At 38.1% G+C, this 16,477-nt stretch overlaps 2 non-coding genes across 2 annotated transcripts; both read right to left on the bottom strand.

Moving 5' to 3' along the window:
- Positions 1-11,158: 11,158 nt before the first annotated feature.
- LOC113077405 (U2 spliceosomal RNA) lies at positions 11,159-11,349 on the bottom strand. The gene has a single exon (XR_003281327.1). It is a non-coding gene; the product is annotated as a U2 spliceosomal RNA (small nuclear RNA).
- A 649-nt stretch (positions 11,350-11,998) lies between these two features.
- LOC113077400 (U1 spliceosomal RNA) lies at positions 11,999-12,162 on the bottom strand. The gene has a single exon (XR_003281323.1). It is a non-coding gene; the product is annotated as a U1 spliceosomal RNA (small nuclear RNA).
- Positions 12,163-16,477: the final 4,315 nt, after the last annotated feature.

Genomic DNA, 16,477 nt, shown 5'->3' with positions numbered 1-16,477 from the left:
TTGTTTTCTGAGAATCTACTGAACCTACTGGTAACTTGTTTGCCACGTAGCAATAAAAAAATATACGAAAAACCTTGATTATTCTGGTTAGTCACATTGTACTGCTATTATTTTGAACAATACTATATATGTAAAGCATTTTCCTCCCATTACCTGCTTGTCTTTAAATAGAATGCTTTATTAAAAATGTTTACTGAGTTTTGTCTTTTATTTAAAACACGTTTTTAATGCATTACGCCACATTAAGTGTTTACCTTTTAAGCTAATGATTTTCTATGGAAGGAAAATGCTTAACACATAACCTAATTAAACACCTTGCGTTCTTATTCTGGACGCATCTGCTTGTCTGTGAATATAATGCTTTATTATTAATGGTGTTTACGTAGTTCAGTCTTTTTAAAACACATTAATGCATTAAGCTACATTAATGTCCCAAATAATTCCAGCTGACTGAAAAAAATCAGCTCAATAATGGTCACAAAATGTGTCTCTGAGAAGAGGCAAATTTAATATATTAATTTAATATAAATAGATGATACTTTATAAAGTTTCTCTCAATATTTGACCGCTGTGGTATATATTTTCGGAATTGGTTCGAACTAGGAACGAGTCAAAATGTGATTTTTTTTTTTTTTTTCAATTTTGGTCGACCCTGAAACCAGTCATATCAGAACTTATGCATGGATTATTTCTAGGATATGCGTTTATAACATGGACTGAGTAAAAACAAAGGGTCTAAAATGCATTCGCATCACTGATCTCTAAATAATACCATTGAATGATATATAAAAGTTTAACTTAAAATTGTGTAAAAATTAGGGATGTGCAACAGTGATCGAGTACTCGACTGCGACAGCGATGATTGATCACGTAAACGATGATCGAAATTATTATTATTTTTTTTTATTGGTAATGGCACAACGTTGGGCGGCGCCCTGATCTCTGATTGGTTAGCTTTCCCACTTGATGCCTCAAAAGACATAAGACAGACAGATAATCATGGCCTCAAAGTCAATTAGTGATGGCTGGCTTCCCTTTGAGAAGAACGATGAAAAAACAGTTCAGGGTAAGCTGTGCAGCGCCAAGCTTTCACACAAATCTACAACAAATAAAATGCGCTATCATCTAAAATTTGTACATAAATTATCTGGCGATAACAGAGCGGCAACTCAGACGAGCATTGAATCACTTGCCGTAAGACCTAAATGCAACGCAGGCAGAACCGAGAAGACGACAAAGCTATTCGCTGAAATGGTGGTGAAATATTTGCTACCCATTCGTTTCAGGGACAGAGAAGGTTTAGTGGTGCCTGGCTGTTCCTGCAACATCTGTTCCAGCGGAGCTAATTTATTCCACTAAATGTGGACAGGCTGCGCACTCGGCTCTCATCTGAGCACGTAGACCGACTTATCTTTTTTAATAAACATTTGAATGTTTCACAGGTCGTGGTAAATATAATATCCATTTTTTTTATATAATATCCGAGTTTTAGCCATAGTTAAAATATCTAGTCTATTTGGTCTCTGTTTTATACCTTATAATAGCCTAGTTGTTTGGTTAAACTTGGTGAACTTTTTTCTTATCTTTTAAAAACTACGTTTCACCGCTGGATCAAAATATACTGCTGAAGTTATACTGGACGACAATAAAAAAATGCTGTTGAATAAAGTAGCAAAAAAGAAAAAGTATCTTTGTGTGTTAATTTTAAATCACAGACAAATAATGAAATGGTCTTTATAAAATAAAAATGCACTGGATATATTTGTAGCCTAATTACATTATATTTGTAGAGATGAAGAAAATCAAAATTATTTGTTTGTCATTTTTTATCTTAAATATATTTTAAATCTCATTAAATTATTTAGGCAATAATCAGTGATTTCCATGCTGTTAACTAATATTTAAATAATATTTTGGTTGATCAGAAAGTGCAAATTGAATACAAAATATTAATTAAACATTAAAATACATATAAAAAATTACAATAGTGACACTAATGTGAATTTATTGTATACGTTCGTGTTTGTAAAGCACAATCCGATCGAGTTACACTTTCGGTCAAGTTCACATCTGCATCGGCAAATTTTTTTCAGATAAAAGTTGCAAGAGCTAGTCTACGTCTGATTAATTAACATGAACAATTATGCTGAAATCGCTGCATATCATCGATTCGTTTCATGCTCATATAAGCAATGCCCGATAATGATATTGCTCTTAAATGTTTTATTTTTCTATTATTATTGATATTTTATTACTGATGTTATAATATTGCAGCCGAGCTTTTTTTTCCGTCATATTTGTGGGCATAATTCAATTCATATGGCTTCGAAAACGCGCAGGTTTATGGAAAATAAAACCTAACTTAAAAATAAAACTTAATTACAACTATTACACTTAACGTTGATGAAAATATAGCACAAATCTGCCATACATTTATAATGAGAACTTTATAGGAATCTATAGTAAAATCTGTCCTTGCCCATCTTTCAGCGCGCTGTCATGAAAACGCATCAGCGGGAGCTCGCGCTTGCTCTGTCTTGCTCTGTCTAACGCATAACTTAGCATCCTATTGTGCTGATACAAGTTGTAAAGTTACGTCTGATATGTATCTCAGTTATCTGATTTATCATAGGATGCGTCATAGAATTAGCTTCCGTTTATTGGTATAGGCTACTCTTCACCTCAGGCAGATATTTCTTGCTCCTTTATTAATAACACTGCTTCATCATAATCATCATCTAACCTGTCCTAATCATGTGTTCATGTTTTCATAGACAGATTTTCATGTCAGATTTTTATTTTTTTTATTTTTTCATTTTCATAACAATCAATTTTCAGATTTTTTCATTATATACATTATGACCATGCCCCGCCCCCCCGCATAAGCCCCACCCCCGATTAATCGTTTTTGAAACCTATCGATGATCGAAATGAGAAATTTCCCAAAATGCCCATCCCTAGTAAAAATGTATGAAAATGTTTGCTAAAATAATAATCTTAAGAACTGCACTAAAATAAGAGTATGATGTGCATGAAATTGAATTTATTACTGTAGCAACAGATTACAGGTGTGTCCTTTCTGAATCATCAGTGGCCGGTAGAAATTAAAGTTTCTCGCTTTCTTCACCTTAAGAACACAAGAAAGAGCATATTTCCTGAAATAAAGGGGAGGAAGTCAATGTTTTGCAACGTAGTAAAGAAAATTAAGGTTCATAAAAATTGAAATGGCACACAGCAGACACATTAGCCTATTGCGGTGTCATTTATCAACTCCATGAAAGATAATTATATGTAACAATAATTGTCTTGTCAAGATACAAGTTAAAACAATACCGATACATCCTTTCCATTTTCTTTTTCATACTGTAATCTTCTGTGCATTATAATGAAAGCTTTGTAAAACTGTACAGCGTTTTTAGATTTTTAAACAATATACTGTCCTACACCAACTATTGGATTTCCTATCATGTATGTCTATGAAAGACGATCGAACCAATCAGAGTAGTTATGGGGTGAGGTGACACATGTAGCCCCGCCTCAATCTGCAGGCTGCAGCCGGGTCCTTCTCATCATGAAAGAAAAGCGAGCCCTGACAAGTGGGTGAAGGATTTCCTACTGAAGTATGTGCAGCTGTGTCCACAAGTCTCCTGTCCCCTCGAGATCAACATGGACAGAGCCGTTAATGGGCAGGGCCGCTTCAGGTCATTTACATTCCTGGAGAAGTGGCAGTGGTACAGTCTGCACAAGACTCTTCAGATTGACCCACAAGCCGGGACCGAACACAAGAGGAAAATGGCACAGGAGACGCATTGCTCTGTGCAGCAGTAGCTGGTGATGAAGGCGAAGGACATCACCACCAAGTCTCTGAAGCGCTTCAGGTAGGGACCCTCCCACAGCAGCTGAAGGACAACAGAATGTGGTTTCACCCTCCTGAATTTCCTGAAGTGGTGGAAGGAAAAGTCCCCTCAGCAGACCCTTTCATAGCTCCGTTGTTTTCTGGAGACCAGTCGTAGTGTGGCGTTACAGTCTTCGGTGTCCAAGGTCTGACTACTCGGCACGTTCCAGTCAGAAGGCCTTTCTCTAACGTTGTGGGTATTCTAAAACAGTCAGGCAGATGTGCCACATGTCTGGCTGGTACTCCATGCTGACAGAAGTCCTTGCATGCAACGCTTGCAAAAAGGCTGCAAAGGAGTCGGAGGAATACTCCATCAGTCGGTGCCTCTCATGGGATGCATGCATCCTTATCCAGCTCACAGATCCGTGTTCCCTGCTGTCTTGACGCTACAGTGAATTCTCTGCACAATTTCACAATGATTTGATTTCTGATAGATTGGCGAGGTGTGGACAAGCAGGTTATCTGCCTGATGAAGGTTTGCACCAAGGGCAACACCATGGCAAAAGTGCGGAGGCAGGTCCTGGAGAGCCACTGCGAGAAGTACCTGCAAAGAAAGGACTTGTACACCATCCTCCTCAGCCAGTACGATAAACCTGGGAAGATCACATGTAAGTCAAAGTTAGTGTTTACCAAAACACTTAAAAAAAATTAAAAAAAAAACATTAAAAAGTCCCCTTCTCCGTGATCCCATGTTTTAAAAATTTAGCTAGTGTGTAATGTTCTTGTTAGAGTATAAATAATATCTGTAAAATGCTAAAGCTCAAAGTTCAATGCTAAGAGATATTTTATTTAACAGAATTCGCCTACAAAAAACGACCCATTTGGACTACAGCCCTCTAGTTCCTGCAGTAATAACGTCACTAAAACAGTGTTTTGACTAACCTCCGCCCACATGAATTCACAAAAAAGGGGGCGTGGTCTTGTTGCCCTCCGACGGAGAAGAGGAAGAGCTGCGTTTTTGTTTGCCATGTCGTTGAAACACTGTTATTTTCATCTTGGAGTCAAATCATCTTTGTTTGAGCTTCACAGGGACGCTGTACTTGGAGATTAATGGTTACAATTTATGTTTAACTCGGTTCCCGAAAATTATAATCCACATGTAAAACTATGTGCAGCACTTTTTGCTGAGGACAGCTTGCTGAGGACATCTTCCTCAATCTCAATCAGTTTAATGCCGGATTCGCACAAAGATTATTCTTGAAAGATGGAGCAGTTCCCTCTTTGTCTGGAGAAGGCGTTGTTTATGGACCACAACTGGTAAGTGTATTTTATTAAATTGGTGCGTTTAACAGTTTCTGTAACTTATTACACAAAGGGCAATGCTGTTTAGTTTTGTTAACTAGATGTTAGGGTTTTCATGCACATCTCGTCAGTAAAAACGCTCCTGTGATTATAAGTACATCTCTAGCACGTGCATTCTAGCCCAATCACGTTAGCAGGAGGGCAGTGCGCGCTCAGCTGCTGTCGAATCACAACACAAGAACCACTGGCCCAATCAGAACTCGTTACGTATTTCTGAAGGAGGGACTTTATAGAACAAGGCAGTCATCAGCCCGTTTTTATGAGAGTGAAAACAGAGGTATACAGATAGGTGAACTGCGTGAAAAATACTTGATTTTTACACGCGAAACATGAACACGTTATATTGTACACTGTAAACACAAAGCTTCAAAAAAGCGCGAATAACGGGACCTTGAAAATTGCAGATTTCCATCTGACTTCAGCACACCAGGAAACCTCACTGTAATAGGTTCAAATCTCTCCTCAATCCACTCTATAAGTTTTTTTTAATAATAATAAAGGTTTGTGTGTGTTTTCTCTGCTTTTAAGGAATTTTTTGCCAACAATTCTGCCATGGGCTGCCATGTCCAAAACTGTTGAGAAAGGCCTTTCTCATTGCAGAAACAGGTAACATTGAGGACTACCCGCGCACAGATTAGAGCTGCAACTAATGATTATATTTTTCTGTCGACTAATTTAACGATTATTTTTTCGATTAGTGGACTAATCTAACGATTATTTTTATTACAATAAATAATCGAATGTTCTTTTTTTTAATTAGCTAATGAATCCTTTGGATAACTTTACAAAAAAAAAAAAAAAAAAAAATAATAATAATAATAATAATAATAATAATAAATATATAAATAAATATATATATATATATATATATATATATATATATATATATATATATATATATATATGGGTGGTGTTGGCGCAGTGGATAAGACACATGCCTTTGGTGTGAGAGACCCGGGTTCAAATCCACTGTGCGACACCAATGTGTCCCTGAGCAAGACACTTAACCCCTAGTTGCTCCAGAGGTGTGCGACCTCTGACATATATAGCAATTGTAAGTCGCTTTGGATAAAAGCGTCAGCTAAATGAATGAATAAATAAATAAATGAATAAATATATATATATATATATATATATATATATATATATATATATATAATATATATATATATATATATATATAAGTACAACTTCTAATATAAAATTTCAACCTTTATTCATTTTCAACCAATGTGGTTGAAGTTTTTACAGTATAAAATAATAAAGAGGCAAAGAAAATTATTTTACTATGGTAAATCTGAGTTTATGATAGCGTTTATAATTAAACCACAGAAGCCATAAATTTACAGTTGTCTGAGATGTCATGAAATGTTCTTTAGCATCACAAGCCAGAAAATGTAGTCAGGGTTCTGCTATGGTTTAGCATGGTTTCCAGAGGTCTGGAGCTGATTTGGGGTAGCTCTGTGGTGTGTGACTGTCTTATATATATATATATATATATATATAATATATATATATATATATATATATATATATATATATATATATATATATATGTGGAGCTGATCGTCTCCGAAATCATCAAAACACATTCTTTATAAATAAACAGCAGATTTGAGTTTTAAACAACTACATTATCGCCTAAAATACTTCTAAAACTGCATTTCATGACCCAATAACAGTAATATTTTAAAAATGATCTGAATAAATGGTGGTTGAAATTACATTGCAGCATGAACTCAACCTATCAGCATGTTGAGCGCCCAAGTCCCGCCCCTGAAAGTTCCAGACCTTGAAAAGTACTACCTCACCAGCAGGAACTTTCTGAAGTGCAATTTTTACCCAGAACTTTATTAAGATCCTGGTTCCTGCTAGGGCTGCACGATATTGGGAAAAAATGACATTGCGATATTTTATTTTTCTGCAATATATATTGCGATATTAAATCAATTTTTTTCTAACAAACAAAAATGGGGTGAGCACACTTACATTCTCATTTTAAATCATTTAAACATCAGAGTATTATTTAAATTAGAGTAAATTATTTGTTTGTAACTTTAGGGTATGGTTTGAATTGTTAACATTAACTAGGGCTGTCACTTTTCGTTTGAAAATCGATTGCTCAATCGATCGGACCAACCACAACAAGTTTCGAAAAAGAAAATAGGGAATCGATTTTAACCAAATATGTACACTATTTAAAAAAAAAAAAAAAATTAAACAATTAAAAACTCACAAACAAGCAGAAAAAGAAAATAAAGAATTCCAAAAGTGCAGTATGCATTGCGAAAGCTAGACAGAAAATACCAGCAAATACGCGCCTGACCCAGTGACGTCGAAAGCGACCTCTTACAGGAGATGATGAGTTATGAAAATGAGCCACCATTGCCAGCTGACAGCACTTCATGCCAATTAGAGCTGAAGATCTTGGGTTTGGTCGGGTTCGGGCTTAATTTATATCTTATGTGAGCTCGGGCTTGCGCTCCGGTTTGCGAGGTAAACGAGGGGTCATGTGATGTGTTTAGATTAGCTCGAGAAAGATGCGAAAATGGATGCTGAGCAGGTGTAACGGAGGCTTGCCTCTGGCGAACATATTTTGGTTGCACCAGCAACTAAAGCAAAGTCTGAGGTTTGGAAAAGTTTTGACCTGTTTATAATGAGTGAATAATGAGTGAATAATGACGCACCATCAGTGAGTGCAGGAGCGCACTGAAGACATCTACAGTGGATTCAATCATTTTCCTCCACTAAAAAAAATGTAAGCTTAGCCTAATCTCTGTGAAGTAAGGTTTTTCAAATGACTATATATTCATTGAGTATTAAATAATGTGGACAGAGTATATACGCTAATATTGGCATTATTCTTTTATTAAATGTCAGCTGCTAGTGGCGAAGCAAATCCGGCGGAGCCTTTATCTTAATTTCGTTATTGCCAAATACCCATCTTAATTTAAAATTTATCTTAATTTAATTTGTTAAAAAAGACTTGTTTTATTGGTGCATTTGTATTTATAGGCTAAATGGGCCTATGCCTATTTAGAGTGCTGAGATGTTACGATGTTACAGAGGACACATTTTATTTCTTTATTCCAACTTCAAAGTGGCCTAGTCTACGTTAGTTATGAATAAATTATGTTAAAACATGTATAGATGACTCATTCTTGACAAAAGGCAAAAGAGCTGTGTGTGCGCGCATATTTGAATGTCAGACTGTAAACGGGTTCGGGCTTTTTAAAAAGCTGTCAATCAAAATGTACTTGTCGGACTCGGGTCCTGTCGGGCCTAACTTTTAAGGCCCGATTACAGCTCTAATGCCAATAAATAAGAAATATTGCGTTCATTGTTATTTGGCGTTGAAAAAGGAAACGTCTTTTTTTTAACATGGAAAATCGATTTTACTATCGATTCAATGAACCCTCATGTCTTAAAAATCGAAAATGCTTTTTTCACAAAAGTGACAGCCCTAATATTAACTAACATGAACTTACCACGAGCAATACTTGTTACTATATTTATTCATCTTTGTTTATCTTAGTTTATAAAAACACAGCTGTTCATTGTTTGGTAATGTTACTTCACAGTGCATTAACTATGTTAACAAATACTGTACAACTTTTGATTTCAACAATGAAGGCTATAGCAATAGCAGTTTAGTAATAGTAAATGTTAAATAATGTGAAAGTGACGTGACATTCAGCCAAGTATGGTGACCCATACTCAGAATTTGTGCTCTGCATTTAACCCATCCGAAGTGCACACACACAGAGCAGTGAACACACACTGTGAACACACACCCGGAGCAGTGGGCAGCCATTTATGCTGCGGCACCCGGGGAGCAGTTCGGGGTTCGATGCCTTGCTCAAGGGCACTAAAGCTGCGTTTCCACCGCAGGAACTTTACCCAGGAACTAGGGACTTGGTCCGGTACTTGGTGTGTTTCCACCGCAGGAACCAGGAACTAAATAAAAGTTCCGGGTAAAAAAATGCCCCCCAGAAAGTCCCTGCTGGCGAGGTGGTACTTTTTTAAAGTTCCGGAACTTTCGGGGGTGGGACTTTGGCGCTAAACATGCTGATTGGTTGAGTTCACGCAGCATTGGTTGAGTTCAACCACCATTTATTCGGATCAACATTTTCAAAATATTACTGTTATTGTGTCATGAAATGTAATTTTAAAAGTATTTCAGGCGAGAATGTAGTTGTTTGAAACTCAAATCTGTTGTTTATTTATAAAGACAGCGCCTATTAAAAAATGTGTTTCGCCGATCTCGTAGACGGTGAGCTCCACTCGATCAGCGGGAGCTCAGTCCTCATGTATCCGCCGAGAAGCAGCCCTCAAATCGGCTAGACCTTATGATATGTGCCGCTGGCTCTGATGTGTCTTTAGTGGTTAAACATAACATATAATTCTAGTGCGGGGTAAATCTAACAGGTTTTCTTTGGTCTGTATTCAATTTATCTATATGTTAAAATGAAAATAAAAAGGCAAGTCTATATAATATTTCGTTTCATTGTAATGGCTGTATATAACGTTACACATATCCCTGAACTAAGTACATTTCTGCAGCTGTTATTATGTTTAAATGAAAACGAAAGGAGGCAGTGGTATTTTATATCCCATTTCGTTTTATTGTAAATATACTGAGGGGAAAATTGCTGTAGCCAAAGCGATCTGAGTTCACGCAGCATTGGTTGAGTTCAACCACCATTTATTCGGATCATTTTCAAATATTACTGTTATTGTGTAATGAAATGTAATTTTAAAAGTATTTCAGGCGAGAAGTATTTGTTTAAAACTCAAATCTATGGTTTATTTATAAAGACAGTGCCTATTTAAAAAATGTGTTTCGCCGATCTCGTAGACGGTGAGCTCCACTCGATCAGCGGGAGCTCAGTCCTCATGTATCCGCAGAGAGCAGCCTCTCCTGGGATAGACCTTCTGATATGTGCCGCTGGCTCTGATGTGTCTTTAGTGGTTAAACATAACATATAATTCAGCTGCGGGGTAAATCTAACAGGTTTTCTTTGGTCTGTATTCAATTTATCTATATGTTAAAATGAAAATAAAAAAGGCAAATTTATATAATATTTCGTTTCATTGTAATGGCTGCATATACACATTTCCCTGAACGAAGTACATTTCTGCAGCTGTTATTATGCTTAAATGAAAACGAAAGGAGGCAGTGGTATTTGATATCATATTTCGTTTTATTGTTATACAGTAAGGAAAATTGCAGTAGCCATGACGAGCAGACTGAAGTTATCAAGTAACGTTACGCTGCTGTTTATAGATTTACCGGACTTGCGTCGTCGCGGACATCACACTCCCAAGACGAATGCAGGAAGTCAGAACTAACTACAGTGATGCACGTCCAAAATCAGCGTACTTTTTTTTTTTTTTTTTTTAATCAGCAGTACTTTGTATTGAGAAACGCGCGCAGACCTACGTCACCAGTCTATTTGCCTAATCTACCCAGTCCTTTACACCGCGGTGGAAACGCAGAAAGCAACAGGTCTGGGGGGAAAAAAGTTCCTGGGAAAAAAAGTTCCTGGTACAAATGTTCCGGGTAATTCCGGGTAAGTTGTGGTATTGAAGGTGGAGAGAGAACTGTACATGTACTCCCCCCACCCACAATTCCTGCCGGCCCGGGACTCGAACTCACAACCTTTCGATTGGGAGTCCGACTCTCTAACCATTAGGCCATAACCTAGATAGTCTTAGTCTTTTTTTTTTTTTTTTTTTTTTTTTTTTTGATCGACACCATCGTGTCAATTTATTTTTTTTTATATGCGCAAGGGAGAGAGAGCACGACAGCGCTCATGTTGTTTTAAGACAGTGAAGGTGAGCTTGCGCGCGCGGCTGGGTCCCTCACATTTTATTTGTAGTAGTATTATATTATAAACCTTTTCTTTAAACATCTACTGACATCACACATGACAAATATAATAACTTTTAACCATTTTAGGGGGGTGCACCATTCCCGGAGGTACTGCAATACCGGGTTGATGCGTGGAGTGGACGGAGCAAGCCCCTATTCCATCTCCCAATTCCAAAAATCAATTTAATATATGGTGCCCGGGTAGGGCACGTATCAGATATTAAACTGATAAGAACAGATACTACACTTGATCTTAGCCAAAAGGCCGAGAAGCGATACCCACAAACAGTCAACAGCAGGAACCACATTCTTTGACACAGCAAATATGATGCTGGTAAGCTTTATTTTTATTTTTTTTCTCTCTAATACTTCTTGTGCAGAATGCTATTATTAACACAGCTCAGGTAAGGTAAGGCTTAAAGGGTTATTAAACTCCCCTTACTTGAGCACCGGTCGTTCATACCTTGGAGTTAAAAAAGGTTCAAGAAATGGGCAGACAAAGCATTGATAAAATGGGAGGGTAAAGGGGTGCGATGAGGGGAGGAGACAGTATGAGGAGGGGAGGGGTCAAAACATAACTCGAGTCCTACAAAATCACACTCACTACAGACACTAAAACAATGAGTGGAGATAAAGACTGGGGCACACTGCATTTGAATAAAAATCTAAATAAAAATGACCATAAATGATAAACTTAAAGGCCTTAAGAATCAATATTAATAGAACTTTCACAAATTAAGCAAATATATACTTTAATCATTTTGTTATTTCAGGACAAATATATGTATTATGTATATGTATTATCACAAACAAACATACTGATATAGAAATCCACAATTTGTTCACAGATGTAATAAACCACTTTTAATTTAGCAAATGTTCCTTATAAACTATGTACATTAGATTTCTATTTTTAACCAGAAGATCAGGGGAGAGCGCGAACGCAGTCCCCCACTACCAGAAATTATGCAGTCGAGATTCCCACATTTGGGGAATTCGCAGGGGTCAGCACAACCGGAGTGCAATGGCTGAGCCTCGCCCTGGGTGAACCACCTTCTTGATCATGGTATCTCCCCTGCCAGGTAAGTATGAATTCTACACCGACCCTGAAGGGGGAGCACTTAAGGGAACATTATTTTCAGTGATGATGAGACGTCACTCCATATGGTTCATCATCACGATCTAAACTCTCAATCTACTAAACTCCAGATCTTGTAGAACCACTGGTCCTTTAGTTGTTTTTACAGTAGTACAAAGGCTACAGCGATCATTAGCCGTGTTTCCACTATCGAGCTAGGACCGGGCGTGCTAGTGCGTGCCAGGGCCAGTCGCGTTTCCACTGTCACTTCCGGGGCTTGATCGTGCCTCGCCGGGGCTTCCTCGGGGCCAACGGCCAGGGTTTTTTGGCCCGACGAAAACAGTAGCCGCATTTCCACTGTCGGGCCAGTGCGAGCCAGGGCTTAAAGCGGGCCGGGCGGGGCTCATAGCCCCGGGCCAGTAGCACGAGGCCAGAATAGCGCAGGGTTTCCACAGTTGGAGCTTGAAGCACCGCTGCACGTCACTAAAACACGCCCTTTACACGCCTCTCAGAACAACGTCATGCAACCTCATTATTTCACCAACAAAGAGAAGTTATCAGAAAACTAAGAAATAAGTATCTGGAACATGTGCGATCACAAAACAAACATGATAAAAGAGGCCGTTTGTTTGCATGCTTTGTTATATATTCAAATTCAAAAGCACCGATGTTTTAACTATAGAATAAGTGATACATTAATCAAATTGATTTAATTTATCAGGACTCAAAATTAATCACACATAAATACACTTATTTCTATTTTATTTATTTATTTTTAACGCTTATGAAAATAGCCTGCTTATTCAGCCGAGTCTGTTTCTGTTTATTAGCCACAGTAGCCGTCACATTTAGAATGAATGATAATATCTATATTTTTATAAAAGCTCCCGAACAAAAAAACATTATTAGGCTATATTCTTTTATGATAGGCAACGTGAGAAAAACTCTCGAGACGATGCTTGTGACAGATAATATAAGTTACTTAATAAAAACACGATTGTGATAGAGAATAAGAAGCTGACGTCTGATTTCTTCCAGCGGTCATATTTTACCATGTTTACTATATGTTTAGCGTGCATATCTTTTTCATCGCTTATAAATATTTCAGCCTTGTATGGTGATTCTAATCCACATTGGATGATGATCAAGTTATTTCAAACACTCGCTGGTGACTGAAAGAGACTGTTTAATGCTGGTGTTAAAGCTGTTATCTTTCTGAAATGATCTGCAGCGCAGACTCTCTATTTTTATAAAAGCTCCCAAACAAAAATCATTATTATATTTTGATGATATGCAACGTGGAGCTAAACTCACGAAATGAGACGACAGATAAAATGTTACTTAATAAATACACAATTGTAATAGAGAATAAGAAGCTGACATCTGATTTATCCAAGCGGTCATATTTATCATGTTTACTATGGTAACGTTAATGTTTAGCGTGCATAGTCTTTTACATCGCTTATAAATATTTCTGTCTTGTTTAGTGATTATAATCCACATCGGATCAAGTTATTTAAAACACTTGCTGCTAACTAAGAGTGAGTTTTGAGCTCAACTTATTTTAAAAAGTCTTTAACGCTGGTGTTAAAGCTGTGATCTTTCTGAAATGATCCGCGCTGACGCTCTCCAGACACGGAGAAACTCCGCCTTTGTTCATAACCCCTCCTCTAGCCCCAGCTGGCCTGCTTTGGCCCAAGGATTTCGTCGGGCCGAAAAAACCTGGCCGTTGGCCCCGAGGAAGCCCCGGCGAGGCACGATCAAGCCCCGGAAGTGACAGTGGAAACGCGACTGGCCCTGGCACGCACTAGCACGCCCGGTCCTAGCTCGATAGTGGAAACACGGCTCTTGGGCCAAAGCGGGCCAGCTGGGGCTAGAGGAGGAGTTATGAACAAAGGCGGAGTTTCTCCGTGTCTGGAGAGCGTCAGCGCGGATCTTTTCAGAAACATAACAGGTTTAACAGCAGCATTAAAGACGTTTTAAAATAAGTTGAGCTCAAAACTCACTCTTAGTTAGCAGCATGTGTTTGAAATAACTTGATCCGATGTGGATTATAATCACTAAACAAGACAGAAATATTTATAAGCGATGTAAAAGACTATGCACGCTAAACATTAACGTTACACAGTAAACATGTTAAATATGACCGCTTGGAGAAATCAGACGTCAGCTTCTTATTCTCTATCACAATTGTGTATTTATTAAGTAACATTTTATCTGTTGTCTCGTTTCAAGAGTTTAGCTCCACGTTGCATATCATCGAAATATAATAATGATTTTTGTTCGGGAGCTTTTATAAAAATAGCGAGTCTGCACTGCGGATTATTTCAGAAAGATAACAGCTTTAACACCAGCATTAAACACTTTTTTAAATAAGTCGAGCTCAAAACTCTCTTTCAGTCAGCAGCGAGTGTTTGAAATAACTTGATCCAATGTGGATTATAATCACCATACAAGGCAGAAATATTTATAAGCGATGAAAAAGATATGCACGCTAAACATATTACCATAGTAAACATGGTAAAATATGACCGCTTGAAGAAATAAGACGTCAGCTTCTTATTCTCTATCACAATCGTGTATTTATTAAGTAACTTATATTATCTGTCACAAGCCTCGTCTCGAGAGTTTATCTCACGTTGCCTATCATAAAAGAATATAGCCTAATAATTTTTTTTTGTTCGGGAGCTTTTATAAAAATAGAGATATTATCATTCATTCTAAATATGACGGCTATACTGTGGCTAATAAACAGAAACAGACTCGACTGTCAGGCTATTTTCATAAGCGTTAAAAATAAATAAAATAGAAATAAGTGTATTTATGTGTGATTAATTTTGAGTCCTGATAAATTAAACCAATTCTATAGTTAAAACATCGATGCTTTTGAATTTGAATATATAACAAAGCATGCAAACAAACGGCCTCTTTATCATGTTTGTTTTGTGATCGCGCATGTTCCAGTGACTTATTTCTTAGTTTCCTGATAACTTCTCTTTGGTGAAATGATGAGGTTGCATGACGTTGTTCTGAGAGGCGTGTAAAGGGCGTGTTTTAGTGACTTGCAGCGGTGCTTCAAGCTCCTCTGTGGAAACCCTGCGCTATTCTGGCCTCGTGCTACTGGCCCGGGGCTATGAGCCCCACCCGGCCCGCTTTAAGCCCTGGCTCGCACTGGCCCGACAGTGGAAATGCGGCTATTGACAACTACATTCAGACAGTTGGGCCTTCTTATGAAAGACAGCTCACTGCAGAGAAAATAGGTGGAGCTTACATGAAGCTCCCCCTCGCTAGACATCCAGCGAGGAGGAGTGAATATAATGTGTGCATATGTGAGGAGGTAGAATACACCCTCACCCTACCAAATAAGTGTTTTTCCAGGACAGCGACAGAGTGTGGCAAGTGTGTTTGTGTTGTTGTCATTTCAGTGACGAATGTTTTATAAACAAGGCCCAGGTCGACACTGAATTTCCACATCATTTGCTATTAAAACATGGAACGGTCCCAGTGATAAAATACCCCATTCATGCAAGTACAATTTCATCAGATTTCTGTATTTTGTTGGAAATCAGCACATAAGTGAATATATATTAATGGAAACAACACACGCCCCCACTTGACTATATAGCTCCACCCACGGCATGCCTCCAGGAGCTCTGCTTTTTCCGAAGAGAATCGGAAAGCTGTATTTTTCTTTTATAAATATGATAAAACTAAAGACTTTTGGAGATATGAAGGATGCAGTACTACTGCATGAAATTGTGACGTCACGTACCCTTTAAGATGCACATCACTGTATAGCCCCTTTCACACTGCGATTCCGGCAAATACACGGGTAAAGTGTTCCGGCAATTGTTCCCGGGGCACTAGATTTTGCACTTTCACACTGCCAGTGATTACACGGAATATTTGCGTGCTTTCACACCAAACCCATAAAGGTCCCGTAATGACACGTGACAAGTGCAGTCACAAAAACCATCAAGCGCTACAAAGAAACTGGCTCACATGCAGACCGCCCCAGGAAAGGAAGACCAAGAGTCACCTCTGCTGCGGAGGATAAGTTCATCCGAGTCACCAGCCTCAGAAATCGCAGGTTAACAGCAGCTCAGATTAGAGACCAGGTCAATGGCACACGGAGTTCTAGCAGCAGACACACCTCTAGAACAACTGTTAAGAGGAGACTGTGTGAATCAGGCCTTCATGGTAGAATATCTGCTAGGAAACCACTGCTAAAGAAAGACAACAAGCAGAAGAGACTTGTTTGGCTAAAGAACACAAGGAATGGACATTAGACCAGTGGAAATCTGTGCTTTGGTCTGATGAGTCCAAA

This window comes from Carassius auratus, unplaced genomic scaffold (genome assembly GCF_003368295.1).
Source record: "Carassius auratus strain Wakin unplaced genomic scaffold, ASM336829v1 scaf_tig00022531, whole genome shotgun sequence".
Lineage (NCBI taxonomy): Eukaryota > Metazoa > Chordata > Actinopteri > Cypriniformes > Cyprinidae > Carassius > Carassius auratus.
This window is presented reverse-complemented; position numbering and strand designations above follow the sequence as displayed.